This window comes from Pteropus medius, unplaced genomic scaffold (genome assembly GCF_902729225.1).
Source record: "Pteropus medius unplaced genomic scaffold, Ma_sr-lr_union100, whole genome shotgun sequence".
NCBI classification, from domain to species: domain Eukaryota; kingdom Metazoa; phylum Chordata; class Mammalia; order Chiroptera; family Pteropodidae; genus Pteropus; species Pteropus medius.
Window position 1 is genome coordinate 900,871 of NW_024344240.1, and position 27,365 is coordinate 928,235.

The following is a 27,365-nucleotide window of genomic DNA, read 5'->3' on the forward strand; positions in this document are numbered from 1 at the left end:
TTTCAGGCTCTCTCCACAACTCACATGCCCTCGTTTCTATATCCGTAATCTATTTTCAACCTCCTTCCACCAAAATTCCTTCGATGGCACAGGTGACCTTTTCAGGGACGTTCTCTGCCATTGTCGTCTAGGCTTTGCTACAGCATTCTGTGGTCCCCTTTTTTCTTGGAATGTTCTTTATCAGGCTTTCCTGAAACTGAGCCCTCTTGATTCACTTCCTGACTTCCCCACTGTGCCTCTTCGCCTCCCACAGTCTCCTCTGCTTCCTACTCTACTTTTCTAGAAGTAGGAGTTTCCTCTGATTATGTCCTTTACCTTCTCTTCCTTCTCCTTTTTTCTAGCAATTTGATTCACTTTCATGGATTCAACTGACATTTCCATGTAGATATTTCCCACCGCCCAACATCAGACTGGCATTTCTAGGGGTGCCAGTCTGCACCCCAACCCCCAAGTTCTTTTATCCTTATCTTGTAGCCATGCTGTTACTTTTTTTTGCCTTTTGATTTTTGTGAACCACATTCTTCCTATTCATCCTCATTGAAAAACTTGATGCTTTGACAAATCCGTTTTTCCTCTCCCTCTGTACCCGCATCCTGCTCCATAGCCTGTCAGTTTCCAAGTAGTGTCAGACTGTTCCCTTGCATTCTGGCCTTTTAGAAATGCCCCCATCTTTTCAATGCCGGATGGTGAGACAAGTCATTTAATTTCTAATCCCTAATTTCCTTATCTATGTAATGGGAATAATAGTTGGCTTGTTTATCTCATGGAGTTCTTGTATTTCTAGTACATGATGTACATTAAAAATAAGTTGCCATGCTTATGAACTTGAATCTAGCAGGCAAATAAGTTTGAGAACCATAGCTGTAATATAACCTTGTCTCATTGATTATCCCTTTAAATCTCAAAGATTTTTTGCTTCTTTTTCATCCTTATGAAGCTGGCCTTTTAAGACTAGGCCACACTAATGAATTGGTTATCAACTGAGGGTGGTTTTGCTCCCCGCCCCCCACCCCCAGGGGACATTTGGCAATGTTCGGCAACATTTTTGGCTGTGACAATTGAGGTGGTGGTGAGTAGGGTGCTACTGGCATCTGGTTGGTAAATGCCAGGGATGCTGCTAAAAACATCCTGCAGTGCACAAGATGGGCCCCTACAACAAAGAATTGTGTGGCTCAAAACATCATCTGTGCTGTTGCTGAGAAATCCTGCAACAGTGGGTTTGTGTATCTCAGTATCTAGGGTAGTAGTAATAAAATGTTTGGTTTGAGTTAGGCTGGACTCTCTTTCATCCCTCTTTTAGAAAGTTTTCATGGTTGCCTCTCTAAGAGGCTTTGATGGTCTCAATACCTTTACCACTCTGGTTAGTATGATGAAGTGAGTTTTGAATGTAGGCTCACGTCAGTATCCCCAAAGCCACTCACAGATGAGTAAGAGTTCCAGTATCCTATCTGGTCCAACTTTATGGACCAGAGAAAGATGCGTAATAACTTTCATATACTTAATGTCCAATGAAGCCCCAGGGGGTACCTAAGTAAGTACAGTTTTTACAAATGACAAGTGTTTTTGTTAGATTAACATTAAAATCAAAATATGAATTGTCAAGTAGTTGGTATGAAATTTCCTTTTCCTAATCAACTTATTTTCCATTTAAAAAAGACGCTAGGTAATAATTCTTCTTTGTATACTATGAATTGTTTTCAAACATTTACTTGGGTCATTGGACCCAGGAAAACTAAATGCTTTTGGCCTTGACTGACCCTGGATAAGCCCTGGGTTTGAGGTTTGGTTTGATCTGGATAACTGGGCCCTGGCCTTTCCTCTGTTTTGCATGGCTCCTCACTTTGGTCCTGAACATCTATGGGTAAATTGTCCTTTCTCTTTTGGATCGAAGCTTATTTTTTATATTCCTGGCTTAAATGAATCCCTTGATAATTTTTTACTTATAATCCTAATATACTGCTTAGATAGATTACTACCTGTTCCCTTTTTGATGGGATACCTGATCTCTAATCTTAAGGGACTTGTAAATTAATTCTTGACTTCTGATGCCTCTCATTCTAGCTGATGGTTGCTGGGAAGATTTTCTATATATCCATTGTCTTCTTTTTCAGGCACTCAAGGCACTTGACAACATTTTACTCTATGGTGGATGATTAATGAAAGCCTGTGAGGTCATTTGTCATATGTCTTTAGGGCCTCAGAAAAGGGACCTGTATCACTACTTAGACTTAATTAGAAAGAAAAGAGAGAAATATTAAAATTTCAGGATAAACATGTCGTTGGAAAATACTGCTATTTTTATTATTTTTGTTGATAATAATCACGAAGCCCCTTTAATTACAAATTATTAAATATCCTATCCTTGGGAACAAGGAATGCTTTCATATTTCCTCTTGAATTAGTTACTGCCATTATGCTACATAACAACAACAACAACAACAACAAAAATTCCACAAAATCTCAGTGGCATGCAGCTTATTTTTCATTCATGCATCTGCAAGTCAGTTTGGCTAAGATTTGGCTGATCTGGACTGGGCTGGCCTTAGGTTTCACACATCTCTTACCTTTCTTGCGTCAGTGGCATACTTTTTATACCTAAGACATGTTTTTTCTCATGATGATGGAAGACATACAAGATGCAGACTCCACTGGCCAAAACAAGTGATGTGACTAAGCTTAACATCAGTGGGTGTCCCAGTTATATTGCTATGGAAAAAATTCCTCCAAAACTTAGTGGCTTAAAACAATAACAATCATTTTATTGTCTCTGATGGTTTCTATGGGTCGGGAATTCGGGAAGGACTCCATTGGATGTCCTGGCTTGGAGTCTCTCATTCAGTTGCAGTCAGATGATGACTGCAGCTGGCACAGGATGGGACCGGCCAGGTTCTCAGGCTTCTTCACATGGACTCTCCAGGTAGGCTAGTTGGGCTTTCCCTCAGCTTGGTGGCTGTAGGATTGTTGGACTACTTACAAGGCGGCTTAGAACTTTAGCACAATTGTTTTGGAGAACTAAGTGGAAGCTACATTGTCTTTTATGATCAGCCTTAGAAGTCATATAGAATCACTTCTGCCACTCTCTCTTGGTTGATACAGTTACCAAAGCCTGCCCACTTTCAGGAAGAGGAGACACAGATCCCAGCCCCCATGGGAGCAATATTAAGGTCACACTGTAAGAAGTGCATGATGGATGGGAGATGGTGTTGCACCCATTTTGGGAAAATACAATCTGTCCTAGTGGGGAAGGGAGGCAGTCTCCCACAGTGGAGGGAGAGGAGAGTAGATATTTGCTAAACAGAAACTTTATATGCCTTGAGCATTTTATATGAGGCTGCAAATACAGTAGATACACAAAAATATATACCGGATAACTGTATTAGGCTGGGTACCTAGAAATATGACCCAGATGGGGAATGTGTGCAGAATATTTATTGAGGGGTTGCTCTTATGAAAAACCCCTAATGGAGTGAGAGAAGCAGTATAGGGCAGGGAGGAACTAGGCAAAGGTTTGGTTTTAGGAGAAGTCTGGCCTTTGCCTATATTATGGACAGAATCCCTGTGTCTCCTCAAAATTCGTATGTTGAAATCTTAACTTCAAATATGATGGTATTAGGAGGTGGAGCCTTTGGGAGGTAATTTAATCTTCAGAGTGTAAACCTCGTGAATGGGAATGTCCATATAAAAGAGACCCCAGAGAGCTCGCTAGCCCTTTTGCTACCATGTGAAGATGAAACAAAAAGACAGCAGTCTGTAACTCATAAGAGAGCCCTCATGAGAACTCAGCTATGCTGATACCCTGATCTATGACTTCCAGAACTATGGAAAATGAATTTCTGTTGTTGATAAGCTACCTAGTCTATGGCACCTTGTTAGAGCAGCCCAAACTGACAAAGAAAGCCTAATTCCGTGAGGCTCTCTAGGGTGTGAATTGCACCACAGAAGTTTACTGCTTTGAGGCAAGGGGCTTTAACTTTTATTCTCTTGCATCAGTCACTCACAGGTGTCCCTTGGGGGAGGAGGGAGAGGTGTCTCTAGAAAAGTCAGGTCCCATAAGGTAAGCAGAATCCTCCAGAGAGAGGTATAGGTGTGAACCATAAGTAGCAGCAGGAGGATGGGTATACCTGCCTGGTAAATGGGGATCTGAGTGGGACACCAATAGCATCGGCTACGGGCCACCCCTTGTACCACTCAGATCCATTTGTTTCTTACTTTAAGCTTACTCCATCCTCTCACAACTTCTCCAGGATTCTTATTGGTCAGAAGTTTTGGGTTAGCGGGACAGTCCACAGACCTTAGTGTTGCAATTGGTTCTGAGGCCATAACTGATATCCATCTCCCTGTCTACTACTCTTTCTAGAATCCCCTCCCTTGGGTACCAAGGTGGCTTGTCTGGTGGAGAGACCCAGACTTTCTTCCTTGATTGGTCTGAGCCCCTGGTTACCACCCCCTTATCAGGCTGTGATTGATGTACCATCAAGTTATAATTATAACTGAATATTGAAGGACCAAGACAATACCTTGGTAGATGACCTGTCATATGCATCACATATCATTCACATTCCTCCCTGCCCATTATGTAGCAGCATCCCTACTTCCTCATGATGATCATGGTCAAACCCTCTTGCCAGTAGGACAACTCCATTTCTTTGTTCTTGATTTAAAGTATTTGCTACCTCCCAAAGGACACTGTCTCTCCTGTATAGGGTATTACGTCCAAGCTTGCACCTCAGCTGTGCTTTCAAGAGATTGTTCCAATGTTCTGTCAATCCAGTAGCTTCTGAACGGTGTGCCAAGTATTAGTAGGACCAGTGGATCACACGGTCCTGTGCCCATATGCACCTTCTTTCCTGCAAAGTCGAAGTGAACTTATGCAGGATCAGATTTTGAGCAGTAGCAGTTAATTGGACACTGTGAGTCCATGGGTGGTGGTGGTAGCTGAGGCCTACAGGCAGAAAAAATAAATCCATACCTGGACTATTTTTCAGTTCTAATCAGGATGAAATAGTTCTCTTTCCAAGGTAGAAGAGAATCAACTCATTGCCAACTAGCCAGTTGGTCTTCTCAAAGGATGGCACCATATCAGGGACTCAGAATTGGCCATTCTAGCTGGCAGGTTGAACATTCAGCAGGAGCAGTAGCTGGAGGAGCCTTGGAGAGTGGGAGCCCATGGTGTTGGGCCCATGTGTAGCCTTTATCCCTCCATCACGGGTGCTCCATTCATGAACCTACCACAGCATGTTCTTGTGTGGGCACCACTCAAAACCACAGCCTTCTATGCTACCTATTCTGCAGATAAGAAATGTCATGTTCAGAGGGGTTAAGTAATTTTTCAAGGTCTCAGAGCTGATAATTGGTAGTTCAGGAGTTTATACGTGTCATTTCCACTGCACCATGTTGCCTCTTCTGTGCTCTCAGACCTATTTCCAGGATATCTATGAATAGAAGAAAAAGTCACCTGTGTTTGATTGCATGTGAGTGAATTGACTCGCCCTTGAAATGCCAGATGTAGATCAGTTTTAGTTTTTCAAAATAGGCTCTGACTCAGGTAACTGTACTGTTCAAGGACAGGAGCTGGTGCCATATCCTGCCCTGATTCAGAGAGTGATTCAGACTGAGAGCTGGCTAAATCTGGGAGGATTTTGCATCACATTATAACCTTTTAGGTGTTCATCTTACCCCTTAGCTAAGAATAGATCTGGACCGTGAACAAGCCTTTCTGAAATCATCCTCCTCCAATGTTCTGAGTTTTCTTTTGGTGTCCAGTCTAGACAATAGGGATTACTGTATTTTGAACTTTTTTTTTTCTCTATTCGGCCCAGTTTGTCCTTGGATAATGGAGTTCTCCCAGGTGCTTTTGGATTGACGGGAACATTAAGGACATGGTTGGCTCAGAAAAGTTAATTCACTTGCTTGAGCTATTTATGTGGGAGCCAGGACTTGACCCCAAGTGGCTTGGCTCCAGATCATGTACTCTGTTCTGCTGTGATAGACTAAGGCTGTGCAAAATGTTTATATTTATTGACAACTATTGATGAGAAACTGATACCTATTTGTTTAGTAGTGTCACAGGGAATTAGTGACTATTTGGGAATTGGATCAGGATTAACATAGTAGCAACTTTGGATTTTATTTCAGTTTATTTGCTAAAATGAACTTTTAGTCATTTGCATAAAGATTATTCTGGCAAAACTTTAAATTTTCTTGAAACACAGGACAGTTCTTTTAACTTTTGTTTATAGTGGCTTATAGATTACTGGGAGTTAGAGTTTTAGAAAGTATGGTAAAAATGTAAATAACTCCCTTTATTTTATTGAGTAAATATAAAAAATAAATCATTGCATTCTCTCATGCTAAATAATTAATTTCCCTTATAAATGTGTGTGTATGTGTATACATATTTTTCTTTTACAAATGAACATACAGTGTGGACTAAAATAAAATTTTAGGCAAATTTCCAGCCTCTTGTAAGGCTTTTTAGACTGCCCAACTCATCACCCCTATCAGCCCTGAATGCAGAGAAAGGAGTCTGGAGAATTTATGTCAATGAATAACACTCCAAAGGAGGAGCACCTTCCAATTTCCTCTTCTTTATGGTTCACATTGTAGCTTCAATATTTTAATAAATTGTTCCCAGTGTTGTTCGAAAACCATATCAGCTTATATTCAAACAAAAATTAAAACTGAATTTCGAACTCCATACGTAACTTTTGGGCCCACAGCTCTTTTTCTTTTCATTAGTGGAAATACTCTTGAGTTGTACACGTCCCCTCCACATTCTAGAGCAATTGCTTCCATGTTCTGGGATGGAAGAGCCTCGGCCCTCTGGATGCCACACTTGTCTGGGAATAAGATGACGAGTCATCGTTTTTAGACCATTCGATGTTTGTCATGCGTTTGTGCTTCTGGTCCTTTAGCATGGAGGACCTGGAGTGGCTGTGGTTACAGAAACTCCTGGAATAGATTCATAGGCAGAATGTGCTTTCTGTGGCTGTCGCTTTACAGAGATCCTGACATAGGCAGCCTTAGATTTCTTATTTAGGATCAGCCTACATTTCTTCTACGAACTCACAACCCTCTGGACTGTTTCATTTCTAATCCTGACCATACGTGGATAAGTGATTGGCTGCAGGTTGGTGCTTGGACCTTTGTGAACTATAATAACTGACTTCTGTTACCTAGAGGCTGTGCACAGTATTCTTCCTTAGTCTCTCTCCCCAGTCAGGCCTCCACTGATGCAAAATATTTCTGGGTTTAGGCTAAAGACCAAAATCCAGCATGATGCTGCCTTTGCTTTTCACTTTCTTCTGTTACATGTAATTTCCTGCAGGAAACTGATCTATACCAGGGAGATAATTGACATTAGAGCCTTGTGGTGTTAGCACCAAAGGAGTAATGACGCCCTTGGTGAATTCAGCCTTTGCTGTTGTTCACCTTCTGCTGGGAGTGACTCTTGGCTACTAGTCTAGATCATTCAGAGAGCGAAAGGAAAAGTCTCAGGCAGCCTCTGTCTCTTTTGACTATGGAAGGGTTCTAGAATTTTCCTTCAATTTCCAGATCATCACTAGAAATAATTTCAGTCCCAGAGGCTCTTCTCTAACCAGCTGAACTCCTGAGTAATTCCTGTGTGCTCCCCATCTCCCACAATGATTGTACTCCTCTGTCCATTCCCAACTTTAATTATGCGTTTACTCAATGGGCTTCCCTTCTGGTTAAGCTTTCTTGGTAACTCATTAAACCTCTGAGTCACACATTCATTATTAAAGAGAGGGGGAAAAATGAAAGAACAAAAAGGAGTTGTGCCTGGGGAGAAACTTGGGGTTGGATTACTGTGTTTAAGGGTAGAGGACTCTCTGGAGGCTGCAGTTAGTTGCTCTCCCTAGTGAGGAGGTGCCCTGCATTGCAGGTCGCCATACTGAGTGCAGTGAGGTCACAAATCCTGGTGGGTTTTAACATGAGTTTTTGCTTTTGTAAGAGACCAACTTTCAATTCTGGTGAAATGCTTCCCCTCTACTTAACTATGCCCTCTGAACTTAGGGGATCTCAAAACAATAATGCAGCTACTAATTAAAAAGGAATTCCAATCTATATCTCTGAAAGAACATTAAAGGGAACCAATTCATAACCCACAGAGGTATTTCTTAATATTCTCTTTCCTTTTCTCCATGATTTCCCTCAAACCACTTCCCCTCCCACCACACAGCCCACCAGCTATTTCTTTCCTTCCTCTCCCTCCCCCTCTCCTCAAGGTAAGTTATTTTACTTCGTGGGGCCTCTTACACCCCTCTCTAAAATGGGAGTTATGGTGGTACCCAGTCTATATGTTGTCGTGAAGATTAACTAGATAAAATATGTAAATCTCACCTGTACAGTGCCTGGAACATTATAAATGCTCCTATATGTAAGCTATTATTATGATTTTCAGTTCAGCATCCTTAGCCTCGATTTTGATTTGCTCTTTCAGTGCAAACACTAGAAAAAGGTATCTGGAAGCGGAGAAAATGATTTCTAAGTAATAGTAACAATAGCTATCATTTACTGAGCATGACCTGTGTACCAAGTGCTATCTTGAATTCTTTTTGTGCAGTATCTGTTTAATTCTTGCTATAGCCCTGAAGAGTAGATCCTATTACTCTATCCCCATTTCATAGATGAAGAAACTCAGACTCAGATGACTTAACAGGCTACTAAGATGGAGGAGCTAGAATTCAAACTCAAGCCTGACTGATTTCCACATGCATGGTTTAATGGCTTTGTAACGATCTGCAAGCTGGTGGTGTTGCCAGCCACCAGGAAGGCTTGTGTTCTCTGTGTGGGTTTTGACTCATGAGGACCATGACCCTCTGCTCAGAGACTTGGAGCTTCTGGTGGTGAGCGAACTGCCCTTGAAAACAGCTGCTAGGGTGGGGCCGGTCCCTACACCTGGAGTAAAACCACCAGGCCGCTGCTGAGGTGAAGGCCCTGAAAGCCTCCTTGGTATTCAGTCAGACAGAGAAATTTGTTTTTCTGCAAAGGTTGGCATTTGTTTCTTAATAATCAGTTAAAAATTTATGTATCCTCCCTAATCAGCAAAACAAAGGCTTTTTGTACTTTTATGTGTGCTAGAAACCACTAATGACTCTAGACTAGAAGTAGAAGCCAGTGTATCTGGAGTCAGTAAAAACAGATTTTGCCAACACTTCAGCTGCAAGGGAACCTTTAAATATTCCACATGTCCAGCGCTGCATCTGTCCTGGGGGTTTGAGGATGAGACGATGCCCTGCAGAGGATGCCCGGTGTGCGTTCTTCCACCCTGCATGACCTGGAACTTCCTGAGTAAGCCCGGTGCAGTCCCGTAGACTTGTCTCCAGGGATCCATCTGTGGGTTCCCTCTCTAGGCAGAGCCCCCCCTTACACAACTCATTGTCCCTGCAGCCAGAATGTAAGGCTGAGCTTTGCAGTAATTGTAGGGGGCAACATATACTTGGATTCTGAAGAGTTAGCAGGAAGAGAGGCTGTTGCAGTGCACAGAAGAGTCAAACACTATCAATAGTAGTAGCAAGTCATTGCTATTCTCTTCTTCCTCCTCTTTTCCTTCCTCCTTCTTCCCTTCTTTCGTCTTCTTTCTTCCTCTTCTCTTTTTCCCCACCTTCTTCCTCCTTTTTTTCCCTCACTGTGAAAGTATGTATAGCAAGAGAATATGTCAAGAAGATTTGGCAGATCATTCATTCCTCAAACACTTATAAAGGACTTTACTGAGCAGGCGGTAGGAGGTATAAGAAAAAAATCCGTCCTGTGGGATATGCATGGTCTAGGGGGAAGAAACTGACATCCGGCAACTGTAATAAGTAATAGGTCTTGAGAACTTATCACGTACCTGGCATTGTGCTAGTTGTCCTTTAACCAGATCATCTCATTTAGTCCTCGTAGAAATACTCTGAGGGGAATTCTAGCATTTTTATCCTTTTATACATGAGACGGAGGCAAAGACAGATTAAATAATTGGCCCAGGGTCACACAGATCTGACTTGAACCCAGACAGACTCCAGAGTCAGCATTATTTACAGCTCTGTGGCCTCCTACATAATTATAGCACATTGTGACAGGTGTCACATAAGTAGGGTCTAGCAAAAGTGAAATTTGAACTTGACTTTGAAAGGTGAGTGGGAGGTTTTTAGGCTGGAGGGTGAGGGAAGAGCACTGTAGGCATAGGGAACGGTGTGAGCAGACAGAGGTGCAGAATCCCCAGCATTCACAGCCATCACCACTGTCCCGTAGGCAGAGGAATAACTTGGCACCTTCCAAGAAGAGAGGGAAACAATCAGATTTGTATACTAAAAAGAAAGCCATTATTTAAAACAACAGTGAAGATAAAAAATCTTTGAGTGTTAGGAATATGAATCATAGGGTCTTTTTCCTTTTTATTCTTTTATATATTTCCTGAATTTTATATAATCAGCTTGTCTTGCATACTTAAATATATGTATGTACTTTATATGTGTGTACATGTGTACACACATGTAAAGGATATGCATGTCGGAGAAGAGAGATATGAGTTAGTGGTAATGCAGAGGAAAGAGTGAAGTGGGGAGGGAAAGTTGTCAGTGAGACTACAGAGGAAGCAATTCGGGAGTCCAGGAAGCAATTCGGGAGTCCAGGTGAAAGTCTTTGGTTGGCAGAAATTATATCTGACTTGTCCCCATGATGCTCAGCTGCTCTCATGGGGCCTAGTGGGCGTTATACATTTCACATGTAGACATTGGGTCAATGAACAAATGAATGAATGAATAAACAAAAGAGGAAAAATGAAAGCACTGTGGCTGGAGAAGAGGGCGTTGACTTGAGGAAGATTTCTGAGCGAGAATTTGCGGGAACCACAGAACGGTGCTATGGGGATGACGTTTCTGCCTTAAGCACCAGGAGGTTAATTCTCCTCTTATCAGTGGTAGAGAATATGAGGAAAAAATGAATGAAGGAAGAAGCAAGAGATCATGCAGAGGTTGATCCTGAATATGTTGACTTTGGGGTTAAATTGATAAAACAAATTTCACCACTTGCTGCAAAGTTCCACTCAGATGTGGAAGACGGATGGACTAGAGAGAGTAGCACCATAGCCCCGAAGGAGAGCTGCTGCTCCGTGCAGGGGTGAGCGAGTCATACTTAAAAGCTGTCTTCGGAAACTTCTAGTCCAGGTACCCTCTGCCCCCATTGTTAGGGAATGTTTACTTGTCCAAATAATTTATTTCTAACTACACATTTTTGTTACCTTTTAAGTATATCATATGCACACCAAAGTGTACAAATCTTAAATACACTGTTTGTAGAATTTTCACAAAATGAACACACTTCTCTCATCTCCACTCAGAACAAGAACAGAACATTGCCAGCACATCAGAAGTCTTAACTCATGCCCTCTCTCAGTAATTATCTACCTCCATCAATTTTCAAGGCCTGCTCACTTATATTTGGCCTCTATGCTCTATGTCGTATATTATTAAATGTCCGAGGGAAAATGTGGCTCTGCCAGAGGGTTGATTCCCTTCTTTGAGCATTTATGCTTTTTAGGATCTCGGTCCCTCAAGTGTTAGCTGTTTTGGTTGTTCTCTAATGTCTTCAAACATCTGGCGTGCGTGCATGTGTGCGTGTGTGTGTGTGATTTTGCTCAACGTTTATAGTCGGATACCAGCTACTTCATCATAGCTGAGAATATAAGCTTGTTATCTACATTTTAAATAATGCTCAGAAGGACATTTTATTTCAACAACCTCCTCCTCCTTCTATATTTAATTGCTTCTGTGGTCAAAGACTTTAACATATATATACTCTCTACGTGGCAAGAGAGAAAGAAAGCCATGTGTTAGAAATGTAGGGTTTCCGGTGCAGCCAGGAGCAGAAACTAGGGAGTTAGAGATTGGGGGTTATATTGTAATGATTTTTCCTTTCTCCTCCTCTAATGTTCAATATGGTTAGAATGATGACTGGCTAGCAAAATATCTTTCAATTTCTGGCCAGGTATATTACATGTTTAAGTGAGAATATATTTCCTTATTAATGAAGCACCATTTTAACTTATATGGACCAATAGGACCATTTGTTGTACCAACAACTCAAAGAATTTAAGATTCAGAGTTTTGTTTTTTAATTAATAGACTTTATTTTTTAGAGCAGTTTTAGGTTTACAGGATTGATTGGAAAGTACAGCAAGTTCTCGCATAGCCTCTCTCCCCCTGCACACAATTTCCTCTATTATTTATATCTCGTATTAGTATGATAACAAGATACAGTTTTACCTTGCAAAAGTAAACTTTCCCCAAAAGGTTTATCAACCTCAGCAGTAACTCAGTGTGGTGGTTTTTCTTATGGGTATGGGGGGGAAGGATAGAGCATTCTACTCAGAAGCGCAAAGGCAAATATTATGGATCAATGCCAACACAAAGTTTTGATTAGGAACAAACATCAGAATCTTAGAAGCATCTTTTAAATTAATCAGCTATGCGTAACTCCTGGTTACACAAAGCCCAGGGTGCAACGTGGTTCCAGGATCTAAAATTTCTGTTGGGAATACTCTGAGGTGGGGGAGAGTAGGGTACCATGTTTTAAGCAAAAAGTCTACTTTCTTTTCCTTAGGTTATCTTTAATGGCCCCCAAGAAGTTAGCCTTGGTTAAAACTATGTTTATATTAGTAAAAAGTATTAAAAGGTCACCATTAAGAGATATTCCCATGGCTCATTTTCTTTATTTAAGAAGATTTTAAATCATAGTAAAATATACATAACATAAAATTTACCATTTTAACTATTTTTTAGTATATAATTCAGTGGCACTAAGTATAGTCACATTTTTATGCCATCACCACCATACATCTCCAGAACTTCTTCTATCTCATCAGACTGAAACTCTGTACTCATTAAACAATTCCCCATGCCCTCGCACCCCTACCTCCTGGCAATCACCATTCTCTTTTCTGTCACTATGAATTTGAATACTCTAGGTACCTCATGCATGTGGAATCATATTTGTCCTTTTGAGACAGATTTATTTCACTAAATATGTCTTCAGTGTTCATCGAGGTTGTAGCATGTGTCAGAATTTCCTTCCTTTTTAAGAACTGAATAATAACCAATAGTATGGATAGACTACATTTGTCTATCCATTTATGTCTATAGGATACTGGGGTTGCTTTTGTTTTTGTCTTTGTTTTGTAACTAGAAGGTACTCATTAGCCAGATATTTGATATATTATCAAGGAGTTCTGGCTTCCTCAAATTCTTCAAAATAAATATAAAATTTCCAGTCAATAGCTTTTAGATGACAGAATTGTCACCGATTTATGTTATGGTAACTCTAGAGACTGAGCATTGTAGGTTTCTAAAATGGACCAGAGATGGATTCCATTTTCAGGAGGTATATAGTCTCTCTGGGGAGATAAACTGGGTATTCAAATAATGTCAATTGTTTGTATGTGAGTAGAGTAGATTGGGGGTGGGCATCAAACAGTAAGATGTTGGAATGTTTGGCTGGGGCAGACTCAAGAGACCACTGAAACCTATTTAAGGAGTTTGGACTCAGTGGGTAAGTAGTGGGAGGCCACTGGAGATTTCACATTATTTTTGTTATTTTTAGATTATTTTGTTTTTTTTTTTAATTTAATTTTAATTATGTAAAACATTTACATGCCTTCAAATTTAAAACTATAAAATATGATACATTCAGAGATTTAGCTTCCTCCCATTGTTCTTTTCTTTCTCCTACAGGCAATCTATTTTTGTTAGGTTTTGGCTTATCCTTCCATTCTTTTGAAAATACAAGCAAATATGTATATGTATTAATCTTTCTCTTTTTTTATTTAAAAATAGAAACTATGTACATTCTTCTGCATCTTGCATTTTATTTAAATTCCTTCATACCAGTATATAGAGGTTTTCTTCATTCCTTTCTATGTCTGCATAATGCTCCATTATATGATTGTATCATGATTTATGCAGCAATCCTCTCTTGATGGGTGTTTGGTGGTTTTTGCAGTCATTTGCTATTATAAATTGTGCCTCAGTGAATAGGCGTGTGCATGTATCACTTTATGTGTTGCCATTGTCTCTTTGGAATAGATTCCTCGGTCAAAGGGTCAAGGCTTTGCTATATATTGCAAAAAATCACTCTAAAGGGGTTGTACCATCTTGCATGCTCACTAGCAATGCATGCGAGTCTTTGTTTCTTCACAGTCATGCAGAGTATGTTGTCAAACCTTGGATTCTTGCCTATCTTATAAGGGGAAATGGTATCTTGATGTAGTTCTAATTCACATTCACAGATGTTACTAATATTTTAGAGATAAATCAGTAGAGGCAACAGATTTATTAAATGTGGAGGCCAATCAGAGAGTGAGAAGAGTCAAAGGATTGAAAGACCAAGGAGAAGCAAATATAGGGGGCAATTGATTGTTTGAGTTGCTCTTGGGACACCCACATGGGTGTGTCTAGTGGTCTTTGGAGCCAAGAAAGGGGTCATTATATCCATATAAAGGTGGTGATTGAAGCTCTGAGATTAAATGAAGTTGCTAAGGATGGAAATGTAGATGAGAAGAGGGGCAAGAAAACGTATGTCCAGTACAGCTACCATCGGATAAACCAAATCATCTGTCTTCTCTGTGTTCTTCCACTTTTAATTACTATTGAGATTTAAATTTCTGTTATTAATATTATTATAATTTTCATACTTAGAGGTGACAGATCTGCTGTCTATCCTTCTGAAGTATTTGAAAAGCGAATGACAAAGGAAAAGACTCTATCCCCTTGTCTCTCAAATGTGTGGTCCAATGATCCAGTAGCATGAGTATCTCCTGTGAGCTTTTTAAAAATGTAGAAGCTCAGGCTCCACCCCAGATCTGTGGCTCAGAGCCACCAGATACCCAGGTGATTCATGGCTTCTTCATGCTCTTTTGAGTAGCTGAATTTTTCTGGATAAAATTTAAAAACCAGAGTTGACTGGTTGTACCTTAAGTTTGTGATCCCAAATTGTAACTAAATGCTATACCCTTCCTACCATGTTTCTCTCATGGGATTTCTTTCACACTCTCAAGGGGATTATTTTACACATTCTCACTCCTCTGCCAATCTCTCACTCACCCTCCCTGCTTATCCTCAAATGATATCTTCCCCTATAGTACGTAGAAAATAGAAGCCATCAGATGGGAGCTCCCTCATACTTCCACCACTAAATTTATCTCCATGCTAGGGTCTATACCCGTCTTTTTTTTCTTCTCTATAGCATGACAAAAGAAGTGCCCCTCTTTAGATCAAAGACCGCTCTTCTACATGTGCCCGGATTCCATTCCTCTTCTCTCGGATTTGGCTTCTTTGGCCATCTCTCTCTAACCTCACCAATGGCTCTCTTTTTCCTGGATCATTCCCATCATTTAGACAAACCTGATCTGATATCAACTGTCTTTTTTTCTAGATATTTTTTATCGTGGTAAATATACACAATGTAAAATTTACCATCTTAACTGTTTCTTAGGTGTACAGTTTAATGGTATTAAATATGTTCGTAATGTTGTGAAACCATCACTATCTTCACCTTTATAATTTTTTTCATCTTGTAAAACTGGAACTCTATATCTACCAAACAATAACTCTTCATTTCCCCTTCTCTCAGCCTCTGGCAAACCATCATTCTACTGTCTCTATGATTTTGACTATTCTAAGTATCGCATATAAATCATACAGTATTTGTCTTTTTCTGTCTGCCTTATTTCATTTAGCATAATGTTCTCAAGCTTTATTCATGTTGTAGCATATGTCAGTATTTCCTTCCTTTTTAAGACTGAATAATATCCCATCGCATACATATACCACATTTTGCTTATCCATTCGTCCATTGATGGGCACTTGGATTGCTTCCACATTTTAGCTATTGGAATAATGCTGCTATGAACATGGGTGTACAAATATCTCTTTGAGACCCTGATTTCAATTCTTCTGAGTATATATCCAGAAGTGGAATTCCTGGGTCATATGATAATTCAATTGTTAATTTTTAAGCAACCATCTTACTGTTTTTTATGGTGGCTGTGCCAATTTATATTCTCACCAATGGTGCTCGGGGGTTTCAGTTCCTCCACATCCCTTCCACCTTTTTTCCCCCCAATAGGTGCCATCCTAAAGAGTGTGAGGTGGTATCTCAATATAGCTTTGATTTGCATTTATTTAATGTTAGCGATGTTGAACATTTTTTTCATGTGCTTACTGGCATTTGTTGACATCAACTGTCTTTAAAAAAGCACCTCTTCCTTGACCTCTTGTCCAACTCTAACCACTACTTATCCTTAAATGATGGCCTCCCCTATTTTGCTCCCTTCAGAGTAAAACTTCTTGAAAGAGTTTCCTTCATGCTATGTCAATATTTCTCTGCCTTCTACATGCTTCTCAATACATTTTAGCCTGGTCTCCAACTCCACCACACTGCTGAAACTGCTCTTCTCATGGGTACCAGTGACCTCAATATTGTCAAAGCCAATAGATAGTTTCAGCAAGATTTGACACAGTCGACTACCTTCTCTGTCTTGAAACATTCTCTACTCGTGACCTTTGGGACACCATGCTCCTCTGGTTTTTCTCCTATTACACCAGTCTCGGTCTCGGTCTGCCTACCTCCTCTACCTGACCTCTCAGTGTTGAAGTTTGGGACTTCTTCAAGACTCAGTCCTGGTCCTTGCCCCACCCTTCCCCTTCTTCTCTCTTTCCTGTCCCCTCTCTCTACACCTTCCTCTCCCTCCTCTCTCTTCTTTCTCTTCCCTCCCAAACTTTCTGTTTTATCATCACTTCTCTTCGCCCCCCTCCCCTCTCCATCCTTCCCTCCCGTTCCTGCTTTTACTCTTATCATTATCTCTTCTCTCTTTCTCATCTCACTTCATGATCTCCTCCCTCGTTCTCTTTCTTACTCTCCCACTCTCTCACTCTCCTCTTCTTTTTCTCCTCATCTGCTCTATCCTTTCTCTACTCTTTTCCTTAAAACAAAGAATACAATTCTTTTAGAGGGAGCATGCATTTTATAGCTCCCCACAGTTCTCCCACTCCCTGCAGCCTTGCCCTCAACTTGTTTCATGCATTCACATTGTCTACCTGGTTTCTCTGGGCATTTGGGTTTGCGATCACTTTCTTAGGTCATAGACTGTATATTTATGAAAACATTTTCCTCTTTTTCTTGATCGTATGTTCTCTAAGAGTTAGTTCTGCATCTGCCTTATTACCTAGTGCCTAGAAAAGTTCCTTGAGAATAATAGAAATAAAATTTAATAAAATAAATAAACAAGCAAATAAATAATAAATGAATAAGTAATCAAATACACGGATTTAAAAATACTTTTATCTTAAAGAAGATGTATGTCTGGAACAGCGTTGGGCACCTAATGGCTGTTCAAGAGTTTTGGTTAACTAATTGAATAAGTAGCAATCTGTAGGTGCCTGATATGACAAAGAACTTACAGGTGTACCTTGGAGATATTGTGAGTTTGGTTTCAGATCACTGTGACTAAGCGAATATTGCAATAAAGTGAGTCCCATGAGTTTTTTGATTTCCCAGTGCATGTAAAAATCTGTTTATACTATAGTCATTAATATACACTATATTCATTAATTGTGCAATAGCATTATGTCTAAAAACAATATGCATACATTAATTAAAAATACTTTATTGCTAAAAAATGCTAACCATTATCTGAGCCTTCAGTGAGTGATAACCTTTTTGCTGCTGAAGGATCTTGTCTTACTGTTGATGATTGCTGACTGATCAAGGTGGTGGGTGCTAAAAGTCGAGATAGCTGAGACAATTTTTTAAAATACGGCAACAATGAACTTTGCTACATTGATGACTGTTCCTTTCATGAATGATTCTCTGTAGCATGTGATACTTTTTGATAGCATTTTACCCACAGTAGAGCCTCTTTCAAAATTGGAGTCAATCTTCTTAAACTCTGTTGCTGCTTTATCAACTAAGTTCATATAATATTCTAAATCCTTTGTTGTCATTTCAACAATCTTCACAACATCTTTACCAGGAGTAGATTCTGTCTCAAGAAGCCACTTTGCTTATCCTTAAGAAGCAACTCTTAATATGTTAAAACTTTACTACGAGATTTCAGTAATTCAGTCACGTCATCAGGCCCCACTTCTAAACCTAGTTCTCTTGCTATTTACACCACATCTGCAGTTACTTCCTTCGCTGAAGTCTTGAATCTTTCAATGTCATCCATGAGGGTTGGAATCTATTTTTTCCAGATTCCTGTTAATATTGATGTTTTAACCTTTTCCCATGAATCACGAATGTTCTTAATGGCATCTAGAATGGTGAATCCTTTCCAGAAGGTTTTCAATTTATTTTGCCCAGATCAATTGGAGGAATCACTGTCTGTGGCAGTTGTAGCCTTATGAAATGTATTTCTTAAGTAATAAGACTAGAAATCAAAATTACTGCTTGATCCATGGGCTGCAGAAGAGATGTTTTGTTAATAGACATGAAAACACATTAGTCTTGTACATGTCCATCATAGCTCTTGCATGACCAGTACATTGTCAAAGAGCAGTAATATTTTAAAAGGAATCTTTTTTTTCTGAGCAGTAGAAGTCTCAAAAGTAAGCTTAAATTATTTAGTAAACTGTGTTGTAAACAGATGTGCTGCCATACTAGCTTTGTTGTTCCATTTCTAGAGCATAGGCAGAGTAGATTAGCATACTTCCTAAGGGCCCTAGGATCTTTAGAATGGTAAGTGAGCATTGGCTTCAACTTAATGTCACCAGCTGCATTAGCCTATAACAAGAGAGTTAGCCTGTCCTTTGAAACTGGGAAGCCAGGCATTGACTTCTTTCTAGCTGCAAAAGTCCTAGATGACATCTTCTTTCAATACATTGAAAATCTGTTTCTTAGTGTAGCCACTTTCATTAATTCTCTTATCTAGATCTTCTGGATAACTTGCTCCAGCTTCTGCATTGGCACTTGCTTCTTCACTTTGCACTTTTATGTTATGGAGGTGGCTTTTTTTTTTTACTTAAACCTCATAAACCAATCTCTATTAGCTTCAAACTTTTCTTCTGCAGCTTCCTCACCTCTCTCAGCTTTCATAGAATTGAAGAGAGAGCCTTGCTTTGGATTAGGCTTTGGCTTAAGGTAGCATCATGGCTGGTGTGATCTTCTATCCAGACCACTCAAACTTTCTCCGTATCAGCGATAAAGCTGTTTTGCTTTCTCATCATTCGTATGTTCACTAGAGTAGCACTTTTAATTTTCTTCAAGTACTTTTTCTTTGCATTGACAACTTAGCTAACTATTTGGTGCAAAGGCCTTAGCTTTCAGCCAGTCTTGGCTTTTGACACGCCGTCCTCACTAAGCTTAACCATTTTTAGCTTTTGATTTAAAGCAAGAGATGTGTGGCTCTTCCTTTCAGTTGAGCACTTAGAGGCCATTGTAGGGCTTTTAATTGGACTGATTTCAATATTGTTATATCTCTGGGAATAGGGAGACCCAAGGAGAGGGAGAGAGACCTGGGAATAGCCGGTGAGTGAAACAATCAGAACACACACAATAGTTATCAGTTAAATTTGCTATATTATATGAGTGGGGTTTGTGGTACCCCAAAACAATTACAATAGTAATATCAAAGGTCACTGAACACAATTACCATAACAAATATAATAATGAAAAAGTTTGAAATATTGTGGGAATTTCCAAAATGTGACACAGAGACACAAAATGAGGAAATGCTGTTGGAAAAATGGTGTTGATAGACTTGCCACAGACCTTCAATTTGGAAAAAACACAATATCTGTGAAGTACAATAAAGTGGAGTGCAATAAAATGAGGTGTGCCTGTCATGATTATCATTCTACCATTTAAAAGTATGCTGCAGTATATTTACTTTTAAAGATTCAGCTCAATTATATATTTTATTAGAAGTAGAAACAAGAGGCAAAGAATGGCAGGACATCAGAAAAGAGTGATAGAATATTTAATGACTTTTGATTGAAAGAAGAAATCTCGTTATGATTAAAATAAAGTGTTTTGCATTGAGATGAGTAAATATTCCCTCTTTATGTATGGTTCAAAAAATTATTTTTATTAGTGTTGCTAAATTAAAGTACTGATACTTTAAGTCAGGCCAGGTGCCTCAGACTAAAGTAAAAAGATCAATAATGTGATTGAATAATGAGAAATAAAAATAATGATTTGCAGACTGAAGACATGTATTTAGCTGAATGACCTTGGGCAAGTCCTATACTTTGACTTTCTCAGGTCTGAAACAAGAAGATTAGATTTAATTATATCTAAGGTATATTTTTCAGCTGTCAAATCTCTGTATTTCTATAATAAATAAACAGCTCCCAATTTTATGATCTTGATGTTTGCATTTCCAGTGCATGCCTTATTCTGTGAAGAAAAAAAATACCTGGTGACTCTAATGAAAACCATCCTCTGGAAAAGGAAGGAGACAGCATTGTAGGGTTCTGTACCTGCTTTCTTTATAGATAGATTTCCCTGGTCCTTCCAGCAGAGGGAGGAGGTTTGGTAATTTAACAGTAACAACAACAACAATGACAAGAACAAACAGCAGCAACAGCAAGAACAATAACGAGAATGAAGAGAGAGGAAAGCGAAAAAGAGAAGAAAGGGCTAAGCGCTTCTTCCTTCCTCTGAGAGATGGTGGCTCTCCCGCCTTTCTCAAGGCTCGTCAGCACCTGCCCGGTGGACAGCACCACACCTCCTCTAAGGTTTTCACTCCACTAAGCCCAGATTCCTGGAGTTCACTAATGAAATGCTTTGCATTCTTTAAAAACTAAAACAAAATCAGGGAACGCCACATGGTGAGCTTCAAAGATAAGACTCTATATCTTGAACTGGGGACTTAGTTCAAGGATGCCATTTTTCTCTTGTGCTTTATATTGTAACATACATTACATGAATTCTGTCATAGCTATCAAATTTTCTATGATAAAATTAATGAATTAAAATATATCACATTAAAACAAAAGAAGAGGCATTCTCATTTAAAGAGAGGCCTCACATCCAGAGGAATACTTAAGAAGCCATTATATAGCAACCCTAAAGAGTTTCAGTAACAAACCTTCCTGCCCCCGCAGTGTAAAAGTAAGATGAGTAATGGTGAGCAAGGTAGTGGCAAAGATCCTGTGTGGGAACAAGAATGTGAACAAGAAAATAGCAGATAGTCCACACTTTTATGGATCCCAGAAAGGCTGGTTGGGATATGAGCAGGTCAGCATTTCAACCAGGCTTGTGAGAAGTTCACAAAGCAGAGGTCAAGGGTGTGATCTTGTTTTAGAGCAGAGTCACATGAGAACTCCTAGAGTGGAACCCAGGTCTTCTGATATTTTTGTGTTCAGGTTATAACCTGAACCTAAGAACTATGTTGTCACTAATGGAAAACATAACCTTAGGCAGAAATTTTATTGTGTGAAGCTCAGAAATACTTTGAACTGTAGGCTTCACCATTTGCATTTCTGATCATTTACCTTTATGCCTGGGAGAAGGTCCAGGGACCACTGACCATTCAAATCTTTTTAGACCTGCACTTCATTTGTCATTTCTCATCCTTTCTTTGTGGTTTTGTTAGATAGCGTTAACTACCCGCCTTCTGTGGCTAGGTTACTCTAGATTATCTGCCTTCCCTTACCTCATTACTTCACCTTCCTCTGGTCTTTTTCTTTCTCCTGCCCCCTTAACATTCATTCTTGGCATTTAAGAGAAGTTTACTGAGCACCTACTATGAGTCAGGCATTGTTCCAGGTGCTGGGGATAGAAGAATGAAATACATAGCCATGGCCTGCACTGATGTAGGCTGTAGTATAGTGGGGTTCATAAAGGTAGGCATCAAACAGATATCTAAAGAAATTAATATATATTTAGTTCCACACCTATAGAGAAGATGAGGTGCGATAAGAAGCTGTAACAGAGTGACCTACTTTCAACTGAATGGTCAGGAAACTCAGCTTTGAGGATGTGGCATTTAAATTGTGACCTGAGAGAACAGGCAAGTGAAAAGAGAGGACACAGTGTTCCAGGCAGAAGGCAAAAGTATGTGCAAAGGCCTGAGACAGAAAGAATGTTGGCACTGGAGGACTTGAGAGAAAACTGGTGCCACACACTGGGTACAAACAGTGGCATTAACAGAAGAAAAAATAGTTGATTTGTCTATATACAGTATATTTCGTGCAGATCTGGCTACATTATTAGTAAGGTTACTGGCATGGAAAATGCCCATGTTTTCAATGAAAAGAGTAGTATCTTGAATGTATAGTATTATTCTACATGACTGTACATTGTATCAGTCAGGACTTTCAGGTGCAAGTCCTAGAAAATCCAAACAGAACTTGCTTAAGCAAAATAAGTATTTATTAGTTCATGTTTCTGAAAAGCCCATGGATAGGGCTACCATCAAGCCTGGCTCTCTCAGGGGTTCAAATGTTCTAGAGCAGTGCTTTCCAACAGAGAGATGATGCGAGCCACACGCATCATCACTTCAACATGTAATCAATACAGAAATTATTAGTGAAATATTTCATATTCTTCTTTTGTACTAAGTCTTTGAAATCCCGTGTTTCTTTTACACATACCTCATGCCTCAGTTTTTACTAGTCACAGTTCAAGTGCTTGATAGCTACATGTGGCTAGTGGCTACCCACTTGGACAGTGCAGGTCAAGATTTTAGATCCTCTCAATTTCAATACATGTGAGATTGAGCTAGATTGTCTCTTAGAGGTCTGAGCTAAAGTTTCTTTGCATCTCATTGGTGCTAAAAGAGTCATGTGACCATGTTGAACCAACATTGTGACTAGGAAGAAAGTGATGTGCCCAATGGTTTATGCCTGAATCACATACTGTACCCCAGAAGTGCAGAGAAGCGTAAGCCCCACCTGAACTCAATGAATGGGATAGACATTTTTCATTTTTGGCCACTTTGTATTTACTTATCAGACTTGAGGTAATAATGTTTAGGGATTCTGTCTATTCTATGTGAAAGAGAACTGGAAGGCAGGCTTTTAATGCAAGTTTATATTTTAGAGGTGAGATTTCAGGGTTGTCAAAGGAGGCCTTTTATTCTATGTTCTATTTATTTCAGTTTTTAGTTTCTAGCTAGTAGCATGTACTTTTTTTTCTTTTTTAATTTTTATTTTTGCTTTTAAAGAAAAGGATAGGTAAACTTAGGCTTCCTTGTTCTAAAAATAATAAGGCCAAATGGAGGAATGGTCTACTACTAGGGTGACCAAATGTTTTGGCTTGCCTGGGACAGTCCCAGCTTGTACCTTTTATTATAGTGTAATAATTAATAGAACTCCCTTCACTCCCAAAGTGTCCCAGTATTGGAGCATATTGATATCTAATCTAATACTTTAAAGCTATGATGGGTATTGATAAAGTTAACTTAGAATTTAAAACAATATTTTGAGGTTGTTAGCATAATTTGATAGAAACACCTTGACACTCAATAACAGGCAGGGTAGTCACATTGTATTTCTGCCTCCTCAGAAAGAGAGGCGTTCCAAGAGTTAATTCTTCTAATAACTGAAACTTGCCCTTTAAGCATCAAAATGTTTTAACGTATTATACATTTTCCCAACTTCTTAAGAAGAGTAAACCGAACATAATTGAACTACTTGTTGACATAAGTTATTGCAGAGCTTCCCACCTGTTCGACAGTCACTCTTTGGTGTGTTGTAAGTGGATTACAGGTATGTGGAGATATGATCTCTCATCTCCACTGCTCAGGGAAGCCAGGTGGGGCTTAGGGTGATAGAGTCCTCTGGATCAGTTGCCTCTGGCTATTTTCCACAGCGTGTCATCTAAATAGTTTCATTTTTCTAAGTGCATTTTGACTTGTAAAAGATTGGGAAGCAGCAGTTGTTGCTTTGTGTTATAATTAAGATTCTGGGACCTGGGATGGTCCTCCATTTGGAGGTTATAGAAAGTGCTTTATATTTACCCTTGAACTGAATTTCCCCAGAGGACTTCAAGCCTTGCCCTTTGTGGCACTCTTCCTCTTTGATGGCCATTGCTTCTTACTGTCTTTGCCGTTTTATTTGCTATTTTATTTTACACAGGCTTGTTAGGTAAGATGACCTATGCTTGAGTGTAGCTTGCCTCTTCTAGGTGAAGATTTGGTAGTCGCTCTTTGTCTTATTGCCTTTTTAACTCATTCCTGTCCTGTTGCTATACTTTATTTGTCTAAGACAACCTTAGAAAGTCATGTTATGCCTCCTCATTAGAGGCGGTAGATATCACATAGAAAGGTCTTTATTGTTAAGAGTTAGTTGTGGTAAAAAAAATATATATATGTGTATATATATTTATTTCTTTATAATTTTAAGAAGATTGTAAATAAATTACTAAGTGAGAACATCATAATGAAGTATTATAGGGAAGAAAAGAATATTTGATATATACATATGTAACACACACACACACACACACACACACAGAGAAATTCAAAAAACATGAAAGACAGTTATGCCCACTTTTCAAACCAACCACATAAAGGTCAGTCGTCAGTCGTCATGCGCTCTCAACAAGTGGTCCCTTGTTACCATTCTGAAACTGAATGCCCTTCTGATCAGACAACTGATGTTAGCCAATAAGGCATTTCTGATGCTTTTGTGTTCTTATGGATGGGTGGACCTCTTCCAGCATTATAAATGACAGAGAAAAATCCTCAATGGGCCACACGAAATCTTAGTCAGAGTCTGACCTAGGATTGAATTCTGATTCTGGCACATGCAACTAGCTCTATGCATTGGATAAGTTTCTTAATCCCTCTGAGCCCCAGTTTTCTCATTGAGTTTTTGTGATGATGAAGTGAGAAAATGTTTATAATATCTCTGACTGGTAGTTTATAATCTCTCTGGCTTGTCATAAATGATCACTAAATGGTATTGTTCCATTGTCATTATTGTTAATAATAATAATATATGGAGTAGTTAGTGGTTCATGGCAAGACTTACCTTTGGGGAAAATACAATAAATAATAAAACATAAATGTGATATTTTTGTTATTGGCCTAATTTTGAGTGATTGGTCACCTGCCATATTTCTCACAAAAAAGTGACATGTATGAAAAATTCTGAAATTGACTTAAGTGGGTTAGAAATCCTCTGGAGTTATTTTATTCTTAGATATCTATGATATTTACTGTGTAGCATCATGTTCTTTGCCAGGCAATTACTGACTGGTAGATGCTTTTAGGCAGATAATTTTCTTGGATTACAGCTGACTGATCTATAGTTTGTACAGGTTCTGCCTTCCACTTCATGAAAAATCAGTGCATCATTTGCATTTTACTTAATTTCTATGGGATTTCTCCCCCATACCTTACATTTCTCAAAAAACAGCAGATAGAGGTGTTTCTGGGACATTTGTTATTCCTAAACCTCCTTAAGGAAGTTTCCAAGAGGACAGTGATTATCCTGACCACCTGCCATACCTTCTCCTGCTCTCTATAGCAAAAATAAAATGCATATATACTTCATTAAAAACAAATAGGGGTTTGTTTTCTACTCAAAGATTTAGAGAGCTAGAAAGAGAATTACTCCCAAACTTACAATGAAAACAAAATTGTGACAAACAGCAAGTTCAGAACTTTTCTTGAGCCCATGGGAGTATTGATGTTGCTGGGAAAGCAGTGGGCCCCAAATCTAGGAAGAGACATGAGCACTGACTTACAGGAACCAGACACCTATAAGAATTCAGTCAGGGTATTGTCAAATAGGTTGAGTCTGGTTGAGCACACACTAGCAAAAGAGGGTGAAGGTAGAGGCCACAAATAAAGGTGGGGCTTCATGCCTTCTGATAGGCATTTTTCTATGAGCCCCATCATGAGCTCATGGAAATGGTTGAGAGAGTCTATAGAAAGTCTTCCTTGTGGCGCAGTGCTGGAGGAGAGGAACAGAAACTGCTGTAGGAGAGGCAAGAAACTTCACTTGAACCCTTCTCTCCTGTGAACAAAAGCCTTAATTTGTGTGGTGTGTGTTGGGGGCGGGGGCAGGGAGAAGGGGAGTGATGGACACTATTACACTTAAGAGAACTGGTGAAATCTTGTTGTTTCTGGAGCAAGGGAACAAGAAAAACCTCTTGATCCTTGGTGAGAGGACAGGTGTACACACTGGATTCAGAAGTAACCCAGAGGAGATGTGGGATCGCACCTCCAAGACTCAGTGATGTGGTGCCTGTCCAGGACTGAGGCTTACTCACAACAGCAGAGAACTTTTTCTCCCTTCCCCCACCCCCAAACCAGGCTAACAAAAGAAGGCCGAAAAAGAAAAGAAAGAAAGAATAGATGGAAAAAATAAAATAATAGCTTGCAAGATTAGTAGATTTTTAGTTCACCCCTATCAATAATCACATTAAATGTGAATGGTCTAACCACATCAGTTAAAAGAGATCGTCAGATTGGATAAAACAAGCAAGACCAAACTATACACTGTCTATAAAAAACCCACTTTAAATATAAAGACAGATAGATTAAAAGTAAGAGGATACAAAAAGATATGCTATGCAAACACTAAGCAAAATAAAACTGGAGTCATTAATATTAATATCAGACAAAATAGACTTTAGAACAAGGACTATTCTCAAGGATAAAGAGGGACATTAAATAATTTTAAAGGGATCAATTCTCTAAGAAGAAGTAACAATCCTAAATATGTGTGTACTTAACAAGAGTTCTAAAATACGTAATGCGAAAGCTGATAGAATTGAAAAGTGAAATAGACAACTTCACAATTATAGTTGAAAACTTCAATGCTTCTTTTTCACTAAATGATAGGACAATGAGGAAGAATATCAACAAAAATATAATGACCTGAACGACATTGTCAACCAACTTAACCTAACTGACATTTATGGAACACTCCATCCAACAACACATCCATCTGAAGTACAAATGGAACATTCACCAAAAGACACTATATTTTGGGCCACCAAATAAATCTTAACAACTTTAAAAGGAAAGAAATCATAGAAAGTATGTTTATGAACCATAATGGAATTAAACCAGAGATCAGTAACAGAAAGATATCTGAAAAATCCTAATGTATGGAAATCAAAGAATATATATCTAAATAACCCCTGTGTCACAGAGGAAGTCTCAAAGGAATTAAAAAAATGCTTTGAACTGAATGAAAAGGAAGTACAACATATCAAATTTGTTAGATGCAGGTAAATTAGTGCTTAGGGGGAAAATTACAGCAGTAAATTCTAATATATTTGAGAAGAAGAAAGGTCTCCAATCAGTAATAGATGCATTCACCTTAAAAAAAATCTGGAGAAAGGAGAAAAAAAATTAAAACAAGGTAGCAGAAGGAAAGAAATAGTAAAGAATAAATATCAATGAATTT

General features: G+C 39.1%; 1 long non-coding RNA gene across 3 annotated transcripts in view; it reads left to right on the forward strand.

Moving 5' to 3' along the window:
• LOC120607202 (uncharacterized) overlaps nucleotides 1–27,365 on the forward strand; it is a 151,693-nt gene that overhangs the window by 47,892 nt on the left and 76,436 nt on the right. The window lies entirely within an intron of this gene.